The sequence below is a fragment of the Macaca nemestrina genome, chromosome 16 (assembly GCF_043159975.1).
Source record: "Macaca nemestrina isolate mMacNem1 chromosome 16, mMacNem.hap1, whole genome shotgun sequence".
Lineage (NCBI taxonomy): Eukaryota > Metazoa > Chordata > Mammalia > Primates > Cercopithecidae > Macaca > Macaca nemestrina.
Genome location: NC_092140.1, coordinates 23456653 through 23480445, shown reverse-complemented (window position 1 = coordinate 23480445; position 23793 = coordinate 23456653). Strand labels below are relative to the sequence as shown.

Below are 23793 nucleotides of genomic sequence, written 5' to 3'. Positions count from 1 at the left end.
GAGAGGGTATCCTTCTCACCCATCAGCAAGGGGGTGGGCCAGTCACAAATCCCCATCTTACTGCTGCATTTCTCAGGCCATTCTTGGCATCACTTGTGTTAGCTTGGTGACACAAGAATCCAACATCAAGATGGCATTAGACATTCTAGAGGATCAAACAACTTATTGCTGGTAAATGCCTTAAGAGAATTTTCTCAACAGGGAAGAGAGGCTGTTGGGAAAGGTAGTTTGTGGGGTTTTCCATCCCCAGTTGATTGCATAAGAATGGGCCTTGATCCTAGAAATTCTTTATTGCAAAATATAAAAAGCCCGACAGCCTCTGAAGGGCCTATTGTCTTACATGCAAGTATCTTTTCTTATAAGCCCAGTGTGCACTCCTTTGTTCTGTTTAAGCTTGTAAGTCAATGGTCCTCAGGAGCACACCCAGTTTTTACTATTTCAGACTCCATGGAGGAGGGGTTGGGTTCTTCTGCTTCAGACTGACAGGGGTGCACGTAGACCAATTGCCCATTCTCAGCTGTCTGCCTAGGTGACCTGCCTGGGTGACACGCTAGCCATAAGGTATCACAGCACTCTATTAAGCTTATCTTGTTCTGTCTCTTCTCTCTGTAAGTAAAGTGTGTTGTTCTATCCAGTGTTTGACCATGTTGCATTTTTCTCAGTGACTCCAGTTCCAAGATGCAATAGGTAGAAGGGTCTGGATCCTCCCCTTGGGACAGATAACTGATGCGAAGTGTTCTGTTCCAGAGAGCATAAGGAAGTTGGGAGAGATGTCAAACAGCAGTTCTAACCCAACCTCTGTGAAAAAAGGAGAAAGGAAAGAAGTTTGTCAATTGCAGTGCAGTATTAAGAAAATTTGGCAAGGCCAATGGAAATTCCTACAGGAAAAATCATCTGTCTGAGGATTCTCGCAGCTCATGGGAATAGGCTATCTTGAGCATCTCCACCATGCTCAGTCATCACTTGGAACAACCATGAGAAGCATGTTCAGCACCACTATAGAGATGGATTAGACTGCAGCAGCTGGGACCATTATCCATTTGCTTTCCTCACAGTAGGATATGCAAGACCACCAGAGTGGGCTAGCTCATTTGGTACCACCACACCTAGTGATGTCAGCCAAACACAGAACATTTATGTCAGAAAGAATAAGAATCTATCAAAGCACAAAGGGCTGTTAAGGCTAAGATCTCAGGAAAAAAACAGTGAAGCAGAGTCGGGAGTCCAAACTTGCGTGCTGCTTTTGCCCTCAACGCATCTGTTAATTTTAAGCAGCATTCTTCTCTTCCATGCACCTATTAGTTTTAAAGTAGCTCTTTTCTCCTCATCGCACCTGGAAATTCTAAAGAAGCTGGGACAAGTCTGAGAATTTTAACAGAATTGACAATGAGATGGCGACAAACGGAAGAAAGGCTGATATTCACATATCACATGTGAATATTCACATATCACATATCCCACATGGGTGGGATATTTTGAATATCAGTACCTGTCAAGAAATGTTTGCAAAAAGAGGAAACCAATAGAACCTGGAATATGTTGGACAGCTGAATACAAAACATTTTAAAATGTAGATAAAATGGACAATCCATAAATTACCACCCACACATTTATCTTTCTAAAACTGACACAAGAGATTGTGTGTGTGTGTGTGTGTGTGTGTGTGCGCGCGCATGTGCGTGTGTGTGTATACATATACACATACATACATATACACACATCCACAATTTAAAACGTTTCCACAGACCACAATAGTTTTCCTCACCGGTGAAATTTCCACACTTCTTTGTAGGAAAAAAGAAAACCCTGATCAAAGTCACCCATGTTTTAAAAAGAAAAAGGAACATTTCCTAGCCCATTTTTTAGGGCTGGTGTAACCTTGAAAATTGAACCTAACAAGAATAGATTAAGTTGAAGAGTATATAGTGAATCCCTCTCCTGAGTACAAATGCCAAAATTCTGAAGAAAAACAAGTAAACGAAAACAAACTTGAGCCAGCGGTATATGAAAGATTAAATAAAATATTTGCATTTGAATTTATACCAGGAACTCAAAAATTTTTACATTTAAGTATCAATCAATATATTGCACAATATTCACACAAAAACCTGAGGAAAAACATAACTGAAACCAAATTGAATATCAGAGATGTTCTCAAACACACAGTTAAAGAACTAACAATAACAAAAATATGTACCATAGTAATTTAAGACTCCCTGTTGAAAATAACTGAAATAATCTTGAGAAGAGACTTGAAATGGATTATAGTTTGTGGTCCAGAGATAATGAGTGTGCATGAGATATGGTTAACACTTTAGTACAAATTAACAGTTCCTCAGGTAAATGGACATAAATGGTGAACATTGATAGGTCAAAACCTCTGAGGCTGAAAAGCAGGATAGAATAAATTTTATTTCTGAAGGAAGAATTTTGAAAATACAAGCTCTTCATCAATGTACAAAATTAGACATTAGAATAGAAATAGATGCAGAAATTAAATAACTGTCTACATAATGTAAACAGATAAGATAACATGAATTGGAACATTGTTTAAAACACAGACATTGTCAACCATTGATTAGAGTTATGATCTCACAAGTGAAAGAAATGAACTTATTTGAAGAGTTGCTTAACTGATCTAGAGGATCTAACTGAAATTTGATGCAATATATACAAAAGTGCCTAGAAAATGTCATAGACAATAGTGTTGAATTGAAATTAGAATCTTTATATTAGGGATTAGACGGAGAAGGAGAAAATGGCTACATGTATCTATCGATTGGATGTTATAAAAAGCAACAAATGTGTTTTGAAATGGAGTATACTTCTCATAAAGTAAAAATAAAGAAAACAAGATCCGAAGAAATACTTTCCAAACAACATAGTAATATATAAGATTTTCTGTAAAATTCAGCTCAAAAACATAAATGCAATTTATAGTTATAATCTGGCTTAAGGGAAATGGTATTTTGAACTTTAATAGCCAGTGTACATCTGAGTCTATCCCAAAAGAAGCAGCTCTATTTCATAACAGTGTATGTCTGCAAGATTAAGAAAACTGATTACTAATATATGGCAGAGTTTTTTTTTTTTTTTTTACCTTAGAAAAAAGAATAAGAATATATAACCCTTCAAAGGCCCACAGGTTCCATGCTAGTTATTTATGAAATAACAGTATAAAATTTACTTTCTAAGAAATCTTTATAAACTCAATTAAGAAAAAAGGTATCCCTCATATACCTGCACTAATTAAAAAGTTAAATTTATTGTTTAAAATATTTCCTATAAATAAAACTTCAGGCCTGTATGACTTTAACAGTGAATTACACCAGCTATTAAGACATAATTAATACCAGCAAAACTCAGCAAAATCTCTTCCAGAAAATAAACGAGGAATAAATATTTCCAAGATTGTTTTACAAAAGTAGTATCAATCTGATATTACCTCAATAGAGTAAGATGTCATAAGCAGAAAGGCCTCAAGAGGAAAATCAAAGGAACAAATTATAGCTAAATATTAATATTCTTTGGGAACATAGACTCACAAATTGTTTTAAAAAGCTAGCAAATTGAAATGAGAAATATGTTAATAGTTACGATAATATATAAAAGTAAATTGCATTTTACCTCAGGAATAAAAGGTAAGTTTAACTGTTTTGCAAATCAAGCAGTAACATTCAACATACTAAGAAACTAAAAGAGAGAAAATGTAGAATCATGACAAAAGATACAAAACATTTGATAAAATTTAGCACCTGTGTATTCAACATTATACTGGAGGTCCTAGCAAGTGCAATACAAAAAACAAATAAATAAATAAAAAATAAAAATACATACATATATGGCAAATATATCTGCAAAGTAAATTAAGTTTATATTTGCTTACAGAATCCATGAAATTTATGCAGACACTGTAAAGGAATTTATAGAAAAGATGTTAGAACTAATATGTGCATTTAGCAAGGTAATAGGATAACAAATTGATTGTATTTCTATATATGCATGATAAAAAGCTGAAATGAATTTTAAAAAATATTTTATAGTAGGATTATTAATAGGAAAGATTTACGTTTAAATTAAATAAGATATGCTTACATGCTATACAATAGAAACCACAAAACTTTGCTGAGAAAAATTTAAAAACACATAAATGGACTAATTTAAAAAAATATTTTATAGTAGCATTGGAAGCATATTTTATAGTACTAAAAAAAAAAGAAAAGATCTTAGATCTGAAAACATAAAATATTAAAAAGCATCTGAAAATAAATCGTATCAGGTGAACATATACTAATATCTTAGTTTGTGAAATAAAGTATTAATACACAAAAACTCTCCCCATTTCTCTCCTACAACCCTCAAACAACAAACCCAGCTGTGCAAGGAGTGTAGTTTTCTTTATTGCTCTATAGCCTAACTATATCTGTAGTTTCTATTTCTTCAGGTGCTGGAAACTGGATCTCAGTCTATTGTTTCACTTTTGATAACAGGCTTGTGTATATGTAGAGAAAGGAAAAAGGTAGGCATCTGATCTTCTTCCCAATCATTATGTTGTCAAACTGGCCTCTGCTGGGACAGCCACACAAGTCCTTGTTGTCTTGTTTTTCAACAGCGTCTTTGAATCCAGATGTTCCTCTTCTTCAGTCACTCTCAGTACAGGTTCACAGTGCTACTCTTTGAATATCTCTGGTGTTTAGAAAAGTTGGTGGGGCTGTCAGAAAACATTTCATGCTACAGTTGCATACACATCAGTCACTCTGTTGTGACTCTGTTGAATCTTGTAGAGCTTGCTGAGAATGTCTTGGGAACTTCTGCCTAGATACACCTTACATTTATTTTATATATGGGTTTTTGCAGCCTCTATGAGTTCTAAACTACAATAGATAAAGAAGGGTCATCTGCCATATAGGCTGTTTCCCATTTAGGTTTAGGGATTTCTGTTGCTGGGATTCTCAAATGTAGTCCCTGAACCAAAGAAGTTCCCAATCATTTGTAGTATATATAGTCAGCTCTCTGTATTTGTGGGTTAAGCCTCCATGGAATCAACCAATTGCAAATAAAAATTATTAAAAACATTATTATGAAAATTATTTTAAAAATTATCAAAAATTTTTGTATTTGTACTGAACATTTACACACTGTTGTTTTCCTTGCCATTATTTTACAAATCATATAGGATAAAAATTCTTTACATGGCATTTACACTGTATTAAATATAAATAATCAAAAGATGATATAAAACATATGGAAGGATGTGCATAGGTTATATGCAAATACTACACCACTTTATATCACAGACTTGAGCATCTGTGGGGTTTGGTATCCACAGGGGTTTTTGTGGCCAATTGCCCCTGGATGCAGAGGGATGACTCTATAGTTTTACCCTGAAAAGCTGAAAATCGTCTATTTTTATGTTGTATTCCCTCTTTGAAGCAACCAGTACATGAGGGACAAAAGAGATTGACAAGGAGAAAGAAAGGAACAGAGAGAAAGCCAGCCATAGAGCCCATGATAAAGGCAAAGACAGACTGAGCTACAAATACAGACATGCACAGCTATCCTATAAACGATTCTAAATATGACAGGTTAATAATAACTAACTGCATTTGTCTTCTAGGGTCACCATAAAAAGTCACTACAGACTGGCTTTTATAAACAATGGAAATTAGTCTAGGCACGGTGGCTCAAGCCTGTAATTCCAGCACTTTGGGAGGCTGATGTGGGTGGATCACGAGGTCAGGATATCGAGACCACGGTGAAACCCCATCTCTACTAAAAATACAAAAAATTAGCCGGGCTTGGTGGCAGGTGCCTGTAGTCCCAGTTACTTGGTAGGCTGAGGCAAGAGAATCGCTTGAACCCAGGAGGTGGAGGTTGCAGTGACCCAAGACCCTGCCATTGCACTCCAGCTTGGGCAACAAGAGCGAAACTCCATCTCAAAAAAAAAAAAAAAAAAAAAAAAGAAAAGAAAAGAAAAGAAAAAGGCTTAGAAATAGTAACTTTTTTTACTGTGTATACTATTTTTTTCATCAGAATAACCTGATAAACAGGAAAGTTCTTATTAATAAAATGATTAATTTTATTTTTACTTAGCACTTAGGGAAGAATGGATTTATAGTAGCAAATAATAGTCACAAATACGTACAGTAATTTAGTGTTTCTAAAACTTTTCATGTGCCTAAAAAATGTCCTGGAACTTTATAATACCTTCTTATTATTTATACTATTTTGTTTTGGAAATAAAATGGAATTGCAATATTTGTGTTAAGATAGAGTGCAGATGCAGAATGGAAGCAGGAAGAACACAGGCCTGGGTATTAGTCATTTCTGGGCTTGAATCTTAGTTCTTTTCACTTTCTGTGTGCCTCAATTTCCTTCTGTTTAAAAGTGGAAGAGTAAGAATTAAAGAAAGAGAGAAACAAGAAGGATGGCTCAACAGTCAACAGGTTTATTTCAAACCTGGAAGGGACTTCTGACTTGAGTTAGGTCAGAAGCCGCACTCTCTTACACACTAAGAGTTTTTAAGGATTCAGGGTGGGAGAGTTTATCAGAGACTTCCACTGCTTCTGTTGTCTTTGTTGTGCTTATCTGGGGAGTGTCTGTTCCCGTACATCTTTCTGCAGCTGCGGGCATATCCCCCAAGTCTGCCTTTAGCTTCCCTATCTTAGTGCACCTGAAGGAACAGGAATGTGCTTATTAAGGCCCACTGTTTTACTGGGGCCCCATTGTATGAGGGTGAAGTTTGGCAGTTACCCAAGAAACTTCCTCCCTGCCTTCCTCTGTGCCTGAGCCTGTCTTACCTGTGTTTTACTGTCTGCTCTTTTCTGGCTGCTTGTAGTTATAAGACAAGTGATTTCTTTGAAATGCATGAGGCTAGAAAGGGAGTGTTTGTCAGAGATGTCGGTGCTCCTGCTCTGTCAGGAAGTTAAGTCACTTTTACGAGGATCCTATGCAGATTAAATATGATTACATTTGTAAATATCCTTGAGAAAGTGATGAGCACCTACTCCACAAATGCCTCCTTTTTCTCCTTTTCCTCTTCAGAGCATCCGTCTTTATTTTATTATTATTTCTTTTTGAGATGGAGTCTCGCTCTGTCACCCTGGCTGGAGTGCAGTGGTGCGATCTCGGCTCACTGCAAGCTCCACCTCCATGGTTCAAGTGATTCTCCTGCCTCAGCCTCCGGAGTAGCTGGGATAACAGGTGCGTGCCACCACGCCCGGTTAATTTTTTGTAGTGTTAGTAGAGACGGGGTTTCACCCTGTTATCCAGGATGGTCCTCGATCTCCTGACCTCATGATCCGCCTGCCTTGGCCTCCCAAAGTGCTGGAATTACAGGCTTGAGCCTCCGCACCCAGCCGCCTCCGTCTTTAGAAATCTAAATGTTTCCATTTGCCATGGCTGCTGCAACAAATTATTATTAATCAGGCACCTTAAACAGAAAATTATGTGTCACACTTCTGGCGGCTGGAAGTCAGAGTGAAATGTTGGCAAGGTTGGTGCCTTCTGAGGTTGTGAGGGGATCTGCTTAAGACCTCTCTTGTTGACTTGTAAGATGGTCATCCTTCTGTTGCGTCTTCTCATTGCCTTTCCTATGTATGTGCCTATGTTGAAATTTCCCCTTCTTACAAGGACACCAGTCAAATTGTATCAGTGCCCACTGTAATGACCACATCTTAACTTGTCTTCGTAAAGATTCTATTTCCAAATAAGGTAACTTTGTGTGGTACTAGGGGTTAGAATTTCATTGTAAGAATGTTGTGGTGACATCACCTAATCCTTAACACCATATAAACAAATGTATAACTGGAACCATCAAAATATCTGTTTAAGTGAAACCTTGTGTTGGTCTCTCATTCTGAGCAAGATTTTCACTTTATTCTTTAAATTATTGAACACAACGTTAAATCTGTTTTCAGACAAAACATTTTAGACATCACTGCTTTATTTTCACCTTTTTAAAAAGAGTCTACACAGCATTAAACTTTATACTTGAAATCAAGAAAAAAGCAAACAATTTATCATCCAAGTTTCTTATTCCAAATATTAAAATAACATGCTGAAAAATTTAAATTGTCAGATATGAATTTAATCTTAAGAAAATTATCGTTTGTTTAACATTACTTGATACTATCAGTCAAAGTGGCTGGTTTCCCCAATTTCGTTATAATTGCTGTGTACATTTGTATGAATCATGCATGTAATATAATCTAACCCTTTTGTAATTTTCCTGAAAACAGGTTAATTTATGCAGGCATGGCGCCAAAGCAAAGTCTGTAGTAAACAGATACAATTCTCACTGTGCTTTGGTATTTTTTCAGTTTTTACCATTTCGAATATGTTTATTTTTAACATTTTAATTCTATGAAATAAAAACAGCTGCTATTTGATTTACCTATGTGGAAGAACAGTTTGGCTTCTTCAAGAAGAACACAAGTGACTATGAACTCTGAGCTGAAACTCATTATGTATTTTGATTTTTGTTCCCAGTGCAAGTGGTAAATTCCTTCTGCCTTACGCACACAACAATTAGTGTCGTTATCTGCTGCTTTATCATAATACTATATGCACCAACATGTAAATTAGCAGCCCAACCCCTCCAAAAATGACTAAGTGGATGACTGAAGTACAATTTACTGATTAAAATTTTCATTTTCTATATCTCACTGATGAATGCAGCCCTTTGCTTCCCTGAGATGTCAAATCCTGCAGGATATCATGTTAAGCTGGAACATTCTAAGTACGGAGATTATGTGAATGAATATGACAACGTAATTATTGTGCCTTTTTTGCCAACACTTTGTATGGAAATTTAAGTAAAAGTTTAAAAATGCCATAAAGAAAAAAACGTGCTTGTCAATTTTAATAAAGTTAAGGGTATGAGGTATTAATATCACACTGACACAATAAAAAGTCCTAAGTCTAAGACTGCAAAACCTAAAAGTCATATAGGATATTTTTTAGTTGAACATTTAAAGATCTCTATATACATACATATTCCATATATATTTATTTGAAACATATTTGTTTTTTAAAACATATTTGTTTATGCTTATTTGAAACATACACACAAAGATTAAAGAAATCCTCCTCTAAGTGAATAAATGAATACTAATAATATTACTTGTATATAAGAAAGGATTTATCTGGTTAAAGAGAAAGAGGACAAAAAGAAATAATTGAATGGCACTATCGAGTATAGAGAATTTAAGTACACTGAACATTTACTAGTGCAAGCAATATGCAATCCTTTGTTTTGTTCCCATAATATGAGCAAAGATAAGTCTGGTTTTTAGAATCCAATTTTTGGTAATGAGTGCAGAGGTAATCTTTAGACACGACTGCCAACAGCATAATGAAGGAATATAGCTTTAAAATAATAATAATAACACAACTAAGAGTTCTAGCTCAAGGCTACTGGGAATTTGCTGCAGCCCTTAGCAAAAGACTTTAGTCATAAACAGGCCTGTTCAATCATATTAATGAATGAGGAAAGATAGTGGCTTAACTTGTTTTATAGTTTTCTTTTTCTTTTTTTTTTTTTTTAACATGCACACATACGCATAGACCCACACAGTTTTTCTCTGCTAACTCTATCTATTTCTCAAAATCTGCTGCTTTTTCCTACTATTTTCTTTCTTTTATTCTGCTGGCCTGTGTTATTCGGCCAAATATTTTTAAAAAGTCAAATTTATCTGATTGTTTTGACTTTAAAGAGAGAAACTCTGACGTAAAATGGCCTAAAAAATTAGAAAAACTCTAAAGCCCTAAAGTACTATATTTCAATATCCAACCAAATCAATAGCTTAATTATGATCTTAGGAAAACAAGGGATTTTTTATCTTTCAGCTCAGTCCTTCTTATTGTGTTTCTTCTTACCACTCTCATTATCAAAATATGGTTGTGACAGTGCCAGGCATCATACCCTCACAATGCAATGCCAAGTTGAAAGAGGGTATTTTTAAATGCTCTTTTATAAATGTCAGTGTTGTGCATTCAATATTATTGGAACGTTTTCTTATCTTAGACTCAAGAAGCTACAAATGTAAGGTGTTTAGTCTTCAGAATATGAAGTAAAACTAAGTATTCACACATTTCAAATAGCTAAACAATCCACAGAACCAGAAAAAAACACCAAAATATCTATTGTTACAGAAATACTTGTTTTTAACTCATTGGTAGTTTTTCAGAAAGTGATTCATGTGTTTGTCTTCCATTTTTAGTATTGTTAAGAGGAGAAATGATTGTTAACTAGTTTTCAACAAAGAAAAGCTGTGTTTATACTAGGCCCATCATTAAATGTTCTTGGAAAAATACTTGATTAATGAAGCTTGAAAAATATAATTCATATTTACTTATTTATAATTCTTGGTAGCCCTGAATCCTGCTATAAATAACTTTTTAAATGTTTTCAACCCACGGAAATTGTGTGTGTGTGTGTGTGACACTCTTAACAAAATGTTGCTTCAAATTATGAAGTAATAACTTTCTCTTCTATGAAAGGATACAATTTCTACAACCCATTGAATTACCATATGAAATTGCCTTATTGCCTTAGATTATGATTAAATGTTAGATGCTTTCCAATCTCATATTTGGTGAGAGTTATTGAGAGAAATCAAGAAGACAATCATAACTGGATTCATGATATGAAAGTATATAATGAATTTATATATTCATTTTTTAATCTGGGTGATTTTACTAGAATAACTTGTCTGTGGTTTCGATTATGTAGCTAAGGACTTTTCTAATTTACCAACATAAAAATATCAATGGCTGAAAAGCAACCACTCATAACCTCTTCTGAAGATCATATATGAATACATATTTTATTTCAATTTTTTGAGGAAAACAGAAAAGTAAAATTTAGATTTTTATCTTTCCAAATCAAGTACTTTATATTTTCTCTCAAATATAAATTTTAAAAAACAAATGGAGACCCTAGAAGTGACAAATAAATTTGTGAAATTAAATATTTACTGGTTCAACTTAATAGCTGCATGAACATTTCAGAAGAAAGAATAAACAGGTAGAACAATATAAGTTATCCAAAATGAAGAATAGAAATAATATTACAAATAATCATAATAACGAGAGTATCAAGCTGATATTAGATGGTATCATATGATCAAAAGTACATGAAACAAGAATGACTGTGAGAATAGGACAGAAGAAAAAAAAATGAAAACTGAAAGATATCATGGCTGAAAATTACCCATACTTGTAAAATCCATAACTTTTACATAGATATTTTCAAAGACCATGAAAATAAACTCCAAGATTCAGCCACACCCAGACGCAGCATAGTCAAGCCAGTCAAAGTTAGATATATAGAGTGAATTTTGATAGCAGTAAAAGACAGATGACCTATAACATACAATGAAACATCAATGCAATTAATGACTGAAATGAGAATGATGGAGGACAGAAGAGGATTGGACATCCTTAAATTGTTCAAAGAATAAAAAGGCGGGGGGGGGGGACCCACAAAACAAAACTGTCAACCTGGATTTCTGTTCTCAATGATAATATCATTCATGATTGAAGGCAAAATAAAGACTTTTTAATAGAAATAAACTAAGAGACTCTGTTGCCAAGAGACTTTCTTTTCTGATACCAGAAAAGCAAGCATCAGAAATGGTAAATATATGAGTATATGCAAAATTTTACCTGTTTTTGACTCTTTTTTCTTATTCTTTTTTAAAAGCATGATTTACTGAAACTAAAATTATGACACTTTTTTGTTAACTTTATCACGTTTGTGTATTACATGTAATGATTATAAGGACAGCTTCCAGTTTTGCCAATCATTGATTGGAATTTAGACTAAATTAGAGCACAGTATAAATGGAAAACTCACCAAATAATTTTAGAAAGTTTACAATAAGTGTTCACAAAAATTATATACTATTTCATCAAGTTTAAAGTGTTCCTCCTTTAGAAAGCATATAATTGGGCTTTGTTTATTTTATCCATTGACAATTTGTTTTTGAAATATTATGCCTATTTCACTTTAATGTAGTTATCAATATGGTTAGATTTGTAACTAACTTAGTTTTCTTTTCAAGAGCAGACAGAAAAGAGAGAGCAAAGAAATAACAACAAAGAAAAGAAACAGAGAAGAAAATTTGAAAATAAAACTAAAAATGTTTAGGATATTTTTGAAAGTAGACATTTAGTTTTCATGTTGTATTTTTGTAATGGACACTCTGGAGTTTATAACATATACACTCAGGAGGTCTTATATCCGAAGATATTTTAATTAAAATATATATTAATATTCTTATAACTGAATAAGATAAGAAATTGGGGAATCACAAAATTAGCCCTTGAAACTGTAAGATTTTCCCTCAAAATTCCACTTTATTAGCATTTGGTGTTTCAGTATAATCTCAAATTAGAAACATTTTTTATCTTTCTGGATGCAACTTTATCTGATTTTCAATTTTTATATATTTTTTAAACTTTATGGTTATAATCCGAGCCATATTCCTAGGGTGTGCCTAGTTTATTTGCCTTTTATTATAGTTGCTTGGATTATGGTTATCTAATTACAACCTAGTAATCGACATACAATGTTTCTGTTACACATGAAAACGATTCATACCACGTATATTGTGAATGTTTTGATTTGTTGTTGTTGATTTCTGAGTTTTCCCATCTGAATAATAATATTCTACATACTGGCTCCTGTTTCCTGTTCTTGTCTATAATTTTCTTTCACATCATAATTTTCCCTTTGTACTATTCCTCTCTGTTCTAAAAATACTATTCCAGTCTGCCTTCCATATCATTCACTTGATTTTTTTTCCACAGAATCAGTTCTTTTCAACCTGAAGACTAGTTTTCTCAGTTCTACTATTTCTACCAGCTTCTACCGTGTCTCAGATCACTCACAAGCTTTCTTCCTTTCAGTCATCTCTCTTTCTCAACACATTGCGTTTTTACAGAGACAAAATACTTCTGTACTGTTTTGACTATGACAGTCTCCGGTGTCCAGTGACTTTTGAAAGAATCTGCTTCTTCTGATTCTTTCAGACTCATTTACTCTTCCCTTTTATGTATTACTTGTTTTTTCTAATCAGCTTTCTTCTAACATTACTGCCAATTTTTTGAATTCATAATGTATGTCCAAGTACTTACTGTATATCACAGTTTATTTTGAACAATAGATCATGCAATATAAGGCAATTATATGAGGCCAGGGTTGCCAAAATTGATGAATATGTTCAAGATAAAAGGTTCATGGGGGAAGTGAAATGTATAGTAAGCTCTTTGTCTCATGAAATTCATAATGTTTGTTACCTGGTCACTTAAGCCAATGCAGGAGAAGCTCAATGCCTGCTGTATTATTTAAATCATATTTTCATCTCGACAGTAAATGTAAGTAGTTCCTGGTCTAATGTCTATTTTATAGCAGTTTTCACCTACTGTTCTATTCACGTGTGTCTTGTTTCCATCCTCATTTCATGAGTCTTGTTTTTACTCTTCATAGGTGGAACATATAGAAAATATTGACCTGTAACTTTTACTACTGTTTCCATTACTCTTCCTCTATAATCCCTACATCAGAGGCCACGTATAGTGCCTTTCTCTCAAAATATTTCCATATCCACAAAATTACTGTTTATTGCTATAAATTTCCATAATGCAGAATGTTATTGTCAGTTTTTCATTAACCAATTAATGAAGTTATTATATTTTATTTAAAGCAACATTTTGATTATCAAATATCAAATATAACATTTGAAGTGAAGAGAAGGCAGTTATTTACATCACAGAATAATGAAATAGGTCAGGTTTTCTACATAAAAATAGACCAGATATTAGAGTCAGTGGACAGATGGTTAAAGAGGCATGAAGTACCTTCATACCTATTTAATATGGTCTGTCTTTTGCAAAGTAAAGCCAGGGTGTGCCAAAAGCAAATGCCTAGGTTGGTTTTATCTCAATCCCATTCCATCTGCTTTTTAATTAGTGGCAATTCCTCCCAGATTTTGGTATTAATTGCTTATGCGTTTTAGCTTCCAATGCTATTGAGATGTGTGCCTTTCTCTGTATCTGCATAGATTTCTGCAGTGACAATCAGTAGTGGATGAATTAGCTAGATTCCATTTTAAACCTGAGCACAATGTCTTTCTAGATTTTAAAAGTTGGGTAATTACTTATTCAATGTAATGATATAAGTTATTATTGAAAATACATGTCAGGACAAGATGACTTCACTAATTTTCCCAACCAATAATTAAAATGCTTGCCATATGACAGGCATGTTTCTTTTTTTTTATGATGGACCAAGAACATATTTTTTTTTGCATAATGGGGCATTATATTTATTGAGGGAAGCATTAAAAATGCAGTTATGCAAAAGATAAACTAGCTTTGATAAGTATAATAAAAGAGGGTAGTAGATGACAGCATATTATGAATGGATGTGGTTTAGTTTGAGATATCAAGGTAGTGACAATAAACTAATATCTAAAGGATAAAGAGGGGCAAAGTAATGTAGGGAAGAGAGATCGTCAATATAATTATGGATGGGTAAAGAGCTGAAGATGGAAAGGAGCATTGTGTATTTAAAATCTGGTAGAAGGACAGAGAGGTGGATTAACACTTGGCAAAGAGGGACATCTGTTAGAAATGCTTGGAGGGTCAGTATACCTTTTGTCCTTTATTTTATGCATAGCATAAGCAGATATCTATGCATAGCATAAACAGAGATGATCAGATTTGGTTGAAATGATTAAAGTGTCTAGAACTGTGCTTTCCAATGCTGTAGCCATTGTGCTGGCCAATAAAGCTGCACTGGTCCATTTTCTAGTGGTTAATAGCCATATGTGGATATTGACTACCATATTAGACACCATAGATTTAAAGCATTTTCCTCATTGCAGAAGGTTCTACTGAATTGTGCTGGCCTACAGATTGGAGTGTGTCTGATATGGGAGCCAGAATAGATACAGTAAACTATCTGCAAGGGGACTATTGTCCCAGAAAGAGACAATAAGAACTTGGTACATGTATTAGTTTACTAGAAAAATTGTAACAAGGTACCACAAAGTGGATGGGTTAAAACAACAGAGATTAGTCTTTCCCCACTAGGGAGGGAAGAAGTCTGAGATCAAGGTGTTGACAGCCATGCTGTCTCTGAAGCCTCTAGGGCAGAATTTGTCCCATGCCCAAATGAGTCTATGTCTTTTGTCTTCTTATTAGAACACCAGTAATATTGGAGTAGGGCTCACCCTAATGACCTCATGTTAATTTGATTATATCTGTGAATATTCTATTTTCAAATAACGTCACATTTACAGGTACAGTATAATTATTTTAAATTATACTTTAAGTTATAGGGTACATGTGCACAATATGCAGGTTTGTTACATAGGTATACATGTGCCATGTTGGTGTGCTGCACCCATTAACAGTTCATTTACGTTAGATATATCTCCTAATGCTATCCCTCCCCCTTCCCCCCACCCTACGACAGACCCCGGAGTGTGATGTTCCCCTTCCTGTGTCCAAGTGTTCTCATGGTTCAATTCCCACCTATGAGTGAGAACATGCGATATTTGGTTTTTTGTCCTTGCGATAGTTTGTTCAGAATGATGGTTTCCAGCTTCATCCATTTCCCTACAAAGGACATGAACTCATCCTTTTTTATGGCTGCATAGTATTCCATGGTGTATATGTGCCACATTTTCTTTATCCAGTCTGTCATTGATTGACATTTGGGTTGGTTTGAAGTCATTGCTATTGTGAATACTGCTGCAGTAAACATACGTGTGCGTGTGTCTTTATAGCAGTATGATTTATAATCCTTTGGGTATATACCCAGTAATGGGGTGGCTGAGTCAAATGGTATTTCTAGTTCTAGATCCTTGAGGAATCGCCACACTGTCTTCCACAATGGTTGAACTAGTTTACAATCCCACCAACAGTGTAAAAGTGTTCCTATTTCTCCACATCCTCTCCAGCATCTGTTGTTTCCTGATATTTTAATGATGGCCATTCTAACTGGTGTGAGATGGTATCTCATTGTGGTTTTGATTTGAATTTCTCTGATGGCCAGTGGTGATGAGCACTTTTTCATGTGTCTGTTGACTGCATAAATGTCTTCTTTTGAGAAGTGTCTGTTCAAATCCTTCACCCACTTTTTGATGGGGTTGTTTTTTTCTTGCAAATTTGTTTGAGTTCTTTGTAGATTCTGGATATTAGCCCTTTGTCAGATGAGTAAATTGCAAAAATTTTCTCCCATTCTGTAGGTTGCCTGTTCACTCTAATGAGTTTCTTTTGCTGTGCAGAAGCTGTTTAGTTTAATTAGATCCCATTTGTCAACTTTGTCTTTTGTTGCCATTGCTTTTGGTGTTTATTTTTACAAAGACTTTTATGGCAATTGGGCATCACTATTCATTTGTTCAACTGTGATTTAACAAATATTAAGTTACTCTCATGGGCCATGGGCTGCCTTATTCAGTGCATTCTTCATGGACCCAAACATAAAAGGACTTTTTATTTTTCTTTATTTAACCAGATTCTTTTCATAGAAGAATCTTGCATCCTACTGAAATCTCCAATTTACTTAAATTTTAACTAATATGCATTGTAGTGTTTCCATATATTTAGGTTTTATTCTTGCTCATTACATTAACTATCATATTTAATTTTCAGAACAAACCTATTTTAAAATATTATAATTTCATTTGGAGATAGGCAAGCAGATGTTCAGGAAGGTGGGTAACATTCTAAGTGTTGGTACGGAGTAAAGCAGGGGTAAGATATAATACAGGTTCATCCCACAGTCTTCCTTCTTTGTTGCATATGTAATATTTTGTCTTTTTTGGTGGGCTCTAATTCTTACTCTATCTTGGATATATTACAACTTTTGTGAATGTAACTTCCCTATCTATATTTGTGTCTAATCCCTGTTTCACACTTGAAATCAATCTACGCTTACTTTATGTTTTAAGATTTGGGGCTCTCTCCTTACCCTTATGCCTCTTCTTGTCTTTGATACTGATTTCCATGGCTACATTCAGCCATTGTCTTCTGCAACTCTAAAGGAAACAGTTGAAGGCGGGATTGTCATTCAGCTCCTACCAGATCATTTGCAACATTTATTATGATGAAAATAAAATGTCCCATCCTAAAGAATATAAAAATCTTCAAAAAAGACAACAACTGAACCCCAAATAATATAATGGAGCAGATATGATAGGATTCAATAAAATACATATATGAAATAATTTTTTAAAATTTACATCATCAAACTTTCTCAGCATTGTTACTTCACTCATTATATCACATAATTTATGACCTATGCTTCTTCATGTTATTTTCCTTTGTTTCATTGTTATCTTGTTTTTGAAACTAAGTAAGAAATAATGTGACAACCATAGCCTAACTATATGCTTAACTTAGTTCTAGATAACTATGAAACATTCCATTAAAATCTCTCTATTATCAGAATTATGTGATTATGAAATTGTATACTTTAGTTTTTGGTATCACTTTTTCAAACCAGAGAAATGTCATCTTTCAAAATTAAGCAAATATATGTAACCAAATGAGAATTTTTAACTGAGATTCATACTCTCAGCTTTCAATTACACATAGAAATGAAAATATAATTTTATTTGATATGTTTTGTTAAATTACAACTACAAAATATTATAAAATGAACAAGATGCACATGCTTAGAAAAGAAAAACTTTTAAAGCCATCGGTATAGAAATGAAAATGCCTATTTGATAGTATGTAGAAGACAGTAACAATAATGTTAAGTTATAAAGATGTGAGACATATCTTTCTTGAAAGTATAAGCCAAAGAGCAGCTGCAGTCAGAGTCATCAGAACGCCATGAAATTTGTAAAAGAGGGGACTTGTCATCAGTGTCTGCCATGGTCTGTTTGAACACAGCTGCAATTGGGATTTTCAAGCTGACCCCCATCTGGTAGGATGATGATGCCTTCTGGAAGATTCTCAACAGAGCCCAAATGACCAACAGAGTAGGTCAAAACCAGAAGGACAGATGGCAAAGTAAGTTGAAAACACTTGATAATTTTCAATTATGAAAAAAAAATTCCTACTCCCAAGAATCCCTACAAATATGCTTGTATCTGAATTTAATGCTTCATAATAAAGAATTGGGTAGGGATTTTGAGAGCCATGTGTGATTTTAAAGATTGGAAAGTTTTTCATTTTTACAATATTTAAAGAGAACATAATGCTTTTCCTGGCTCTAGGATATGATATTAGAAGCCTGAAGCATTATTAAGAAAATCCCCCTAGAATCCTGTTGCTTCATTTCTGCTTGCATCTAAAATAGAGTTTTCCAGTAATTGCAGGCTAGGCACATATTTTTAACATTTTTAGTACTAGTGTTCAGTGTAAAATGTACAAAACTAAATCTGTGAAGTCCACATTCTAACACAAAATATATATTAATAAAACTTGAGTTCATTTAAACCACTAGAAGACAATGTATGCTATAAATACATAAATCATATAGATGTAACTTACACATAATATACATATAGAAATTATATATTAAATATATATACACATACATATATAAATTTGAATTTTCTGTTACAAATTATGTAATAATTTTAAAAACATATTGCTTTGTGATTATATAGTATGAGCTTATTTTTGTTAGAAGCAACTAGAATCTACATAGAACATTTATGTAATCTCTACATGTGATTACCATAATTCAAAATATTGGAATTGTTTAATTTACAATATTGCATTTGAATTCTGTTGTGTATGTAAATTATTCTGTTTCATCTATATTAGAAAATTCTGGATTTACCAAGAAGAACATTTGTTATAAATATAAAATGTTCTTTTATATTTTTACGCATTGTAAACCCATTGATTTCATCTGTTGATGAACACTTAGGTTGCCTTCAAATCTTAGATATTGTAAACAGTGCTGCAACAAACATAGGAATGCAGAGGTATCTTTGGGATACTGATTTCCTTTCTTTTAGGTATCTAACTAAATTGGGATTTCTGGATCACATGGGAGTTCAATTTTTAGTTTTTCAAGGACCCTCAATAGTGTTCTTCGTAGTTATTGTACTAATTTTCATTCCCACCAAGACATTAGTTCCTCTTTCTCCACATTCTTGCAAGTATTCATAATTGTCTGTCTTTTGGATAAAAGCTATTTTAACTAAAGTAAGAAGATATCTCATTGTAGTTTTGATTTGCATTTCTTTGATAATTGATGCTGTTAAACCCCCTTTTCATATACCTGCTTGGCATTTATAAGTCTTCTTTGGAGAAATCTGTGTTCAGATCTTTTGACCATTTTTAAATTGACTTATCAGATTTTTTTTTCCTATTGAGTTGTTTGAGCTACTTATGTATTCTACTTATTAAACTTTTGGTCAGATATATAGTTTACAAATATTTTCTTCCATTCTGTGGGTTGTCTCTTCACTTTGTTTGATGTTTTCATTGTGATGTAGAAGCTTTGTAACTTGATTTGTCCATTTTTGCTTTGTCGCCTTTGCCCAGACCAATGTCCTGGAGAGTTTTCCTAATGTTTTGTTTTAGTAGTTTCATAGTTTTAGGTTTTGGATTTAAGTCTCAAATCCATTTTGATTTTGATTTTTTATGAAAAAAATAATAATTTAAATTTTTTTTATAAAACTCAAAATCAAAATGGATTTTTTAAATAAAATAAAAGAAAAATAGATTAAATGATGAGAGATAGGGGTATAATTTTATTCTTCTACATATGAATAACCTCTTTGCCCAGCACTATTTATTGGAAGGACAATACTCTCCCCAGTGTATGTTATTGGCACCTTTGTTGAAAATGACTTTACTGTAGATAAATATGTTTGGTTATGGGTTCTCTCTTCTGTACTATTGGTCTATGTTTGTTTTTATGGAAGTACTATGATGTTTGGTTACTTAGCTCTGTAGCATAATTTGAAGTCAAGTAGTGCGATTTCCACAGATTTGTTCATTTTGCTCAAGATGGCTTTGGCTATTCTGGGTCTTTGGTGGTTCTATATAAATTTTAAAATTATTTTTGCAGGGGAAGGGCACAGTGGCTCATGCCTGTAATCCCAGAACTTTGGGAGGCTGAGGCGGGTGGATCATGAGGTCAGGAGTTCAAGACCAGTCTGACCAACAGAGTGAAACCCTGCCTCTACTAAAAATACAAAAAATTAGTCGGATGTGGTGGTGTGCACCTGTTATTCCAGCTACTCAGGAGACTGAGGCAGGAGAATCGCGTGAACCCGGGAGGCAGAAGTTTCAGTTAGCCAAGATCACGCCATTGCATTCCAGCCCCAGCAACAGTGTGAGATTCCGTCTCAAAAACAACAACAACAACAACAACAACAACAACAAAAACAGAAGAGTTGTTTTTGCTGTATGGATTGCATTGAATCTGTGGATTACTTTGGGTAGTATACGCATTTTAATGATATTGATTCTTCCAACATGGAATATCTTTCCACTTTTTGTGTGTCCTCTTCAATGTCTTGCATCACTATTTTATAGTTTTTACTGTGAAATCTTTTTTACTTATTTGGTTCAAGTTAATTCCTAGGTATTTCATTTTATTTCTAGCTATCGTAAGTAGTATTATTTTCTTGATTTTTTTTTCCAAATTGGTTGCTGTTGGCATATAGAAATTCTACTGATTTTTGTATGCTGACTTTATGTCCTGCAACTTTACTGAATTTATTTTTCAATTCTAATAGTTTTATGGTGGAGTCTTTAGGGTTTTACAAATATAAGATCATCTGCACACAAGAATAATTTGACTTATTTCTTTCCAGTTTGGATGCCCTTTATTTCTTTCTCTTGTCTGATTGCTCTAGCTAGGAATTTCAGTACTATGTTGAGTAGGAATGGTGAACGTGGTCATTTTTGTCTTGTTCCAGATCTTAGAGGAAAAGCTTTTGGTTTTCCCAATTCAAAATGATACTAGCTGTGGGCTTGTCGTATATGGTTTTCAATGGGTTGAGGTATGGTCCTTTTGTACTCAGTTTGTTCGGTTTGTTAGTTTTGGGCATTTGTGAGACAGGGTGTCTCTGTGTCCCTCAGGCTGGAGTTCAGAGGCACGATCTCAGATCACTACAGCCTCAACCCTTCCAGACTCAAGTGATCTTCCTCACTCAGCCCCCAGAGGAGATGGGACTAGGCACATACCACCACACCAACTTAATTATTTATTTATTTATTTATATAAAGATGGAGTTTCACCATTTAAACCAGGCTGATCTCAAACTCCTGGGCACAAATAATCCACTTGCCTCGGCCTCCCAAAATGATGTATTACAGGTGTAAGCCATGGCTCTCAGCCTTACCCATTTTTTGACAGGTTTTTTTGTTTTTGCTTTTGTTTTTATTTGTTTGTTTTTCTATCATTAAGGGTGTTAAATTTTATCAAATGTTATTTCAACTTCAATTAAAATGATCATACAGATTTGTTCTTCATTCCATTAAAATAATGTATCACATTGATTGAATTGTTTCTTGAAAGTACCATTTTAGAACATTATGACACATTTGTTTTTTATATTATCAAGATAGTATTATATGTAAAGGTCTTTTGAGCATTTATTGCAGAAACAAAAGATAAAAGTTAAAAATAACATAAGGGGCTTATTATCACTTTCAAAATGAGAAAAATAACCATTATATTAAAATGTACTCTATCATGAAAATTTAAATAATGTTGTATATGAACCACAGATGTTTTCATGATGTATGAACTCTCACACAAAATAATCCAATATATCTACTTCTTAGAAAGTCGGAAATTACTGCCAAGAATTCCCTACTTTACAAATGTCCTACTCATTCTCCTTCACACAAAAATAAATAAAGCAAATTACCAGTAAGTTAAATACATCACCTAAGAACATGAGTGTTTTCTTCATTTTAATTTTTTCTAGTTTTATATTTGCAAGCCGCTGTCTCCAAAAAAGCCCAGGTGCCCAAGACTTTCAAATATGTAAGACCTTTGTTAAATGTCATAATTTTCATTTCTATTTGTCTAACTAATGAATCACCACCTATGTGGGTAGCATTATTTCTAAACATACTATGTAATTTGCGAAAATACAAAATAAGAAAACATAGTAACAAACTTTTCTAATAATTTGGTAGGTTGTTAAAGGACATTCAATTATTTAAAATAATTTAAGAATATAGAAATAGTGTATCACTAAATATATATTAGTATATTAAAGTTCTTTTAGCTTCCAGACTGAAAACTTCATAGAAATGTAGTTAGAAAAGGCAATAATATTAATATAAAATGTGCTGTATAAACAATTTTGTCATGCTAGCCTACAAAACTTTCCATTATATTATCATGATTCTTATTATACATTGTGAAAATAAATACACACATATATTATACAAATTCCCCAGTTTCAAAGAGAAATTAGTAGCACAGCAAACATTTGAATCCAGCTCTTTCTAGGTTTAAATTATATGTTCTTTTTATCACACATTCTACCTAAAATGCATATTGAATGCAGTTTCAGCTTCGGGTATGTTTGCAGATAAGTAAAAAAAAAGGTTAAAGTTGTTGCAATTGTGAGATAAAATATTTTACAGGATTCATGAGTAGAAAGTTACTCTAGCCAGAATTTGTGAAAACCAACTGTTCTTCAATGTTGAATATATGTGAATAACTAATTTATTATTTGTTATACAACATTTTATGAAAAAAGTTTACTATCAACAAATATTATAGAACTGCTACTAGGTGAGTATATAAGTAGAAATATTTTATCTACAAGAACTTCAAAAAAATAAACTTAAGGCAGGGATTGTATTTACCTATGAGTTACTGAACTTGGCTCTTAACTTGGTGAACCATAAAAGAAACTACTTTGATATTAAAATACAATTACTATTAATAACTCTCAGCAAACCAGCCAAGTGTACCTTCGTTTTCAGGAAGGTACGTAATAAATTAAATACATGTAAGTAATCTCAAGTTTGTAGTAATTTTATCCCAATGAAGAAAAAGAACAGTGGACTCTGCTTAAATTTAGAATGTAGAAACATGATTACTCTTGCTAAACTGTGGGTAAAAAGCAAACTGAAAAATAATACCTTCCTTGAGTTCTTACTGGTAAGTTTTATGTTTTCGTTTATTCCATTTGGCAACCCTTATGTATTGAGGTGTATTTTTCATCCATCTCTATGCTACCTGTTGAGGATACAAAAAAAAAAATGTTATGATACTGTTTTTTTTTTCTAGAAAGTAACAGAACAGAGAAGGAAAAAAAGAAAAAGTATTTAAGACTGAATAGTGAGCTGGGTGCTGTGGCTCAAGTCTATAATCCTAGCACTTTGGGAGGCCGAGGCAGGTGGATCACATCACCTGAGGTCAGGAGTTCGAGACCAGCCTGGTCAAGATGGCAAAACACCATCTCTACTTTAAAAATACAAAAATTAAGTGGGCATGGCAGCACATGCCTCTAATCCCAGCTAATTAGGAGGCTCTGGCAGAAGAATTGCTTGAACCCAGGAGGCAGAGGTTGCAGTGAATAAAAATTGTGTCACTGCACTCCAGCTTGGGCAACAGAGGGAGACTTCATCTAAAAAAATAAATAAATAAAAAAGAAAAGAAAAAATCCTGAATAGCCTATAGGTCCAAAAATAATATCCTCCATGAGAAAAACTGAAGATGATATAAGTATATTTTAAAACTCCTATTTTTCAGTAGACTGAATGTTTACATGCATCCAAAATTAACATGTTGAAATCCCACCCCCCAGTATGTGGTATTTGGGGCTTTGG

The 23793-nt window shown here is 33.6% G+C and overlaps 1 long non-coding RNA gene across 2 annotated transcripts in view; it reads right to left on the bottom strand.

Annotated features, from left to right (window-relative positions):
- LOC105477093 (uncharacterized) overlaps window positions 1–23793 on the bottom strand; it is a 199166-nt gene that overhangs the window by 58434 nt on the left and 116939 nt on the right. For both annotated transcript variants that reach the window (XR_011614686.1, XR_984474.2), the window contains exons 8-9: window positions 23104–23200; window positions 16988–17054 (exon numbers count right to left, since the gene is read on the bottom strand). This is a non-coding gene — a long non-coding RNA (uncharacterized lncRNA). The remainder of the gene's footprint in view (window positions 1–16987; window positions 17055–23103; window positions 23201–23793) is intronic.